Here is a 6,000-nt window from a genome sequence, read left to right as displayed (position 1 = left end):
GAAAACTGGTGACGTCCAGTTACTCACAAATTATTTTTTTTATGAAAGAAATGTCTATTTATTAATATTAATCAGCGCAGATAACCAGCTATAGGTTTACACAAATATCCATTTTGTGTTCACAGTACCAACTCACGAGTTTAAAAGACCTAAGGTCCGTCGGATTGATTTTGCAGTCTTGTTTCGTTTGAGACAGGGTTGTTCAGATTTCAGGGCAGGTGATGGAAAGCCAGGTGAGTGTAGCTTCGGCGAGTGCTGCTATGCCATGCGTTCCATTTCACGCCTTGTAACTTCAAGAACGACATAGTTAGCAGTTTGTTCTTCCACGCCGCACTTGCAGGCCGATGAAAGAGCCAGACCCCACTTGTACATATTGGAATGGAATTTTGTTGGAATTTAACTTCGACTCCTGTTGGAATTTTGTTGAGCTTGACCGTTTTGAAGTTTTTCCACAACTTTGTGGAATGGTAAATTGCTAGGTCGTCCGCATATGCATATTTTTGCGGAGACCATGCTTGGCAGGTTGTGGGTGTAGATGTTAAAGAGAAGTGGAGTCAGGACTGATCCTTGTGGAAAACCATTTTTCAGGCGTCTCAGTCTGCTTTGCCATGAATTGCTGGTGGTGAGGGTAAAGCTTCAATTCCTGACAAGTTCCATAATTATATGGACCATATGTCGGTCTGGAAACAGGTGAAGCAGCTTGCAAGTAAGGCCATACAGTGTCATAGGCAGCTGTGAGATCTAGAAGGACAGCGCAGCCTTCTTTTTTGCCTCAAAGCAATCCTAAATGTCTTTGGTCAAAAGTGTGACCTGATCTTCGGTGGATTTTCCGCGCCGAAACCCAGCTTGCTCCTTTGAGAGGAGTGGGTCGATGATTGGATTGATGCAGGCATAGATCAGCCTTTCCAAGATTTTGAAAGGAACACAGAGGAGGGATATCGGACTATAACTCCTTGAGTCCTCTGGTGGCTTGTGAGGCTTAGGAATCGCAACCACCAAATCTCTTCTCCAGATTTTTGGGATTGTGAGGTGGTGCAAGCAGAAAGAAAGGAATCTACGTAGCCAGGACGAGGGTAGGGCCAGCATGGAGCACAAACTCAGGGCAGATCTTATCCGGCCCTGGAGACTTGTGTGGTTTCACTAGGCGGAGGGCGGTGGCGAATTCCTCTGGAGTGAAATCTCCAGAGATTGTTTCTTCTTGTGATGTTTCCACTCGCCACAGAGCAGATACTTCCTTGGCAACAAGGCGGGATGCCTTGCGGTCCTTTGTCTTGTAGACCCCGTTCTGCACTAGCTGAGAAGCGATGGCATTTGCAAAAACTGGACACTGGCGAGAGGGGAGTTTGCTGAACGCCCAGTGAGGTTGTTGATGATGCTTCATTGAACCATCTACTTCATCTTACCGTGATAACCCATAACTTAATGTGTTACTTATGAGATCAATTTAAGGTGAAGCTTTGTTTTCGTATATGTCGACACAAACGAACAAGCAGTAGGTAACTTTTGTATCTAAATTTGCTGCCTAAACGCCCAGTGAGGTTGTTGATGATGCTTCATGTTTGGGTGACGATAAAAGTGTTCATGATCGTCTAGCAGTGGAATAAAATACTTTAGTCTTGTGTTACTCTGCAACAGGCAGTTGGATTATTATATGATCAATTGAACATAAATGCCCACATGGTCATTTAGAGCTCTAAAAAGGGATGTTTCTGCCTGATAGGGTTTTCAGACCCTCATAAGATCTCTGTTAATAGCAACACAACTCTCAAACTTGATTTGGTAGGAACAAAGTTTTCAAGTATTACAAATAATCATGCTTTAGAGTTTAGACAAATATTCTGATTGGTTTAGGTGTCAAAAGCATTTAAAAATTGAAAAAAAAAACACCTTTACGGGGCAAAATATTTGGATTTTCTTGACCCACCTAATAACCATGCATCACAAAATGTTGTTTTTTATTGTTGAATTATGTAGTATAGTGTATAATGAGCTAGCATAGAAAATTTTAATTTTCCATTATATTTGCAATTGCAATAGAATTTATGGGGCCATGAAATGGCAAAAATTGCCATGCGCTACCTCCACAGGTCAAAAATGAAGGTGGTACTCGAAATTCAAATGGCCGCCATGGACAAACCCTTTGAGATATTGATCTAAAAGTTAGAATTCTTTCGTTTGGTAGCCTAAGACATAGCATGACAACTTTTCAGCAAAATCTGAGAGGTATCGTATTCGAGACATCTTCATATTTGCTGTTTTCATCTGGAATGACCCTATTTTTCATTTTTTCAAGCTCGTAGTAGACCCGGTACAGTTCATTCAAATTTGGTCATATTTTACACAATCGCTTTTTTGTAAGGGTAGTACAACTTTAATATACAGCCATGAGAAAATGTTTTCATGAAGGAGTTTAATGCACCTTACTGAATGGGTCGTGCACTAAATATGAATAACCACTTTTGTCATTCTGAAAATTTCTCGTTACGCAGAAACTGTTTGACTCGTATGTTAAGCAGCGACTGTAGGTGGGTCAAGTGGTAGTGAAATGGCAACATCTAGAAATGATTTTGATAAATATATCATATTAGATTCAGGACGAATAAAAACGTTTAATTCCTTCCAATACTTTCATAGTCAGGTTGAAGCAATGTAGGCTTTATAGTTTGAGCATTTTTTTAGCTGTTAAAGTTGTTTTGTAAGTACTTCTCCTCTACGAAATCGGAGTGTCTAGGGAACTGACTTTGTTCAGCCCCCATCTTATGGAGATGCCTCAACGCGGTGTAGAGGTGAACCCAGGCTAAAAACTAAGCTAAAAGAGGACAGTGTCTGACGGGCTGGCATCCTGTAAGGCGGGCCTCAATGAACAGAGCACCCGGCAGCCCGTTGCAACCGGTTCCTCTGAATCTGCACGTTCCAATCTTATTGGACCGCAGTGGACATGGAGCTGGCCAAGAGTGTGTGTGCGTAGCCCTCGCGTAGTCACGACCACCTTAAACAACCACACAAGCGAATGGCCTTTGTCTCAATTTGGACCAGGACCGAAACAAAGCCCAATGGCGATGATATTACGGGTAACGGGGGCAGGCTTGGTAGAGCTGGAAGCCTCCAGTCCGGTCTCACACATTGGCGGCGGATCTATTCACCATCCAAAACCAAATTCAATTTGAAGACAAAACCAATGCTCGGACACGAGCTGGAGCCGACGACGACCCATGCTTTTAAATGGTTATTATTTGGGCATGTTTACAATATCGTTACGGGGTTGTTGCTGTTAAATAATCTCCTTGGGCTGACAAGTTAGGCTGCAACTTACTCATAAAATGTTTCTTAAATAATTTTGAAAATCCATTCTAGCACTAAAATACAAACACTGTAATCAAATTCTTTTTGTATTTCTTATAAGCATGCTACCGGTATCATGGTTATTATTAATCGACGATGCGTTTTTGTAGTGAGTGCAAGAACCTGAGCTATTCTACTTAAAGTGCTTCATCAAATCAATTTTCTCTTACTGAATTTATTTGCATCAAAACCTATCTCATTCACCTTTTTTTGTTCATTGCTGATATTTGCTGAATTGCTGATAATAAAGCGCTGGTCCAATCCAATTCAAGGTAGTAGGCTACAGGAGTGCGTTGCATAACTTTGTGCTGATTTAAGCGCGGAAGTTACATGTGTTTCTAATTTTACATTGATTGAACGTAATCTAATGAAACAGACCCTGCATAGAGTATTCACACAGTCAATGAATGGACCACACATGATCTGACAGGGAAACTGCTCGATGTGGTTTGTACTCAGTGAATGACGTCAAACCGTAACCTCCTGTAAAAAAGGTTTATTATGAGAAGGTTCTACCTTTGTGGCTACAGTTCGCTTAGTAGTAACCAAAATCATGGTGAAATTTACTATGATGATATAAGCTCCAGTGCTTACGATTTCAAACGTCACAGACATGAATGTATAGCATTAGTTTGATTTTCGCTTAGTCACTTACTTAGGAACTTAATCAGTCGTTTGCAGCGTCATCCTGATATTCCAAGTCGTTTAAAGTGAGATTATGCTTCTGTGAAGATTTGAAAGCATGATGCAGATGACAGCAGAACCACTGCTGGACGTAAAGATCTTACTTCGATGATGCTATAGAAGCGAGGTATCCCAATTTTTTTTATTTTTGTGGGTTCAGATTATTTGACAGAAAACGAATAAGCATAAGAATGTACGACGCTTACTATAAAATTTGGGCTATAGTCTACCAGTCAAATCTAAACGCACTTTAGTCCAATTTAAAGTAGCGTGGTTTAAGCAGGACAGCAACCAAAACTAAATTATCTTGTTGCATATTCCAACATGGTGTCCAATACCCAAGAACTTATAAGACGAATTAAGACTTTATTAGGTTATGTCCTTGATCTTAATCTACAGGGTCATCAATAATTAAAGTTACAACTTCAAAGAACTGTATTTAACATGAATATTTAACCTTACAATGTTAATAAATTGAATATTTCTCGATTTTATATTTTTTAAGCCTAGATTTTATAGGCCATGAATGAAAATCTGAATAAAAGAATAGCTATTGTAGAGTTCAAATCGGGCAAGTCAAGGAGTGATATTTGCAAGGACTTAAAAATTAACAGAATGTTGGTCTGGAGAACTCTCAAAAGGCACAAAGAAACTGGAAATGTCAAAAATCGACTTGGCCAAGGTCGCCCTCGAAGAGCCAGAACTTCAAATTGATTAAAGCAACTAGAGAAAGGGTGCAAAGAAATCCCAAAAGATCCTTTCAATAACTGGCAAAGGAGGCAAACGTGGCCTATGGAACCATGTTCACAGTTCTCAAGAAGGATTTGAAAATGAGCCCATTCAAACACATGAAGAAGCAGTTGCTAAAAGTCACTCCGAGACAAGGGGCGGCATCAGTGAAGGTGTGGGCCGCAGTCAACGAATCAGGAAGGAGTCCATTGATTTTTGAGGACCAAGAAGTGAAATTGAGCCAAGAAAACTACCAAAATGATATTCTTGAGGGTTCATTGTTGGCTTGGGCAAAGAAACACTTCAAAAAACGTAATTGGTTATTTCAACAAGATTCTGCCCTTTACATGGACGTAAGAGAACGCAAAACTGGCTTTCAGCCAATGTGCCGTTCTTCATTTCCAAGGAAGAATGGCTTTCTTCATCTCCTTAACCCCCTAACCCTTAACCCCTTAACTCCTAGACTTTGGCATCTGGTCTTACCTGGAGAGCAAGATTTCGACTAAACACCACCAAATTTTGGAAGCGCTGAAGGCTAATCTGAAAAAAGAATGATCCAAAATACCTCAAAGAGTTATTCGTGACTCTCGCAGGTCCTTTTCGAAGCGTTTACGACTTGATATCGACGCAAATGGCGGACACACTGAATAAAACTTGTTTTTCCTAAATATTTATTTATTTGACAATAATATTATGTGTATATTTCTCAAAAATTGTCTACCATTTGTTAAATACAGTTGTTTGAAGTTATAACGTTAATTACTGATGACTAGGCGGTGCCAAAAATGGGGTAAAAATTTATTTTTTGAGATAAGATCTTTTAACTTTCCTAAAAGTTGTAGTAGACTATTAAAAACATAAATGTGAAAAAAAATTGAAAATATTGACGTCACACGGTCGCGATGGGCGTTTCTATGGTAACCGATAGCCGTTTTTACTAAACTCGCCATATTTTGATAACAGCTTGAGATAGAAAGTGAAAACGCACATTTAATCTGCAGAAACATCATGTTTATACATGCTCTCAAAGCACTTTTCACTGTGAAAAGTCTAGAAAAATAGTTATTAGCAAAAAACGAATATTAGTCACAAATTGCGTAAAAAGAACAGTATAAAACAGTCCAATATAACATTTTTTTGAAAAGCAAAACATTTTACTTTTCACGTCTTGCAGGCAATACGGATTAGATCAGACATTCTTACAGTTAAGATTGCGGGTTTTCGTAAGCATATAGCATAGTCCAA

Source organism: Aplidium turbinatum, chromosome 15 (assembly GCF_918807975.1).
Source record: "Aplidium turbinatum chromosome 15, kaAplTurb1.1, whole genome shotgun sequence".
Lineage (NCBI taxonomy): Eukaryota > Metazoa > Chordata > Ascidiacea > Aplousobranchia > Polyclinidae > Aplidium > Aplidium turbinatum.
This window is presented reverse-complemented; position numbering follows the sequence as displayed.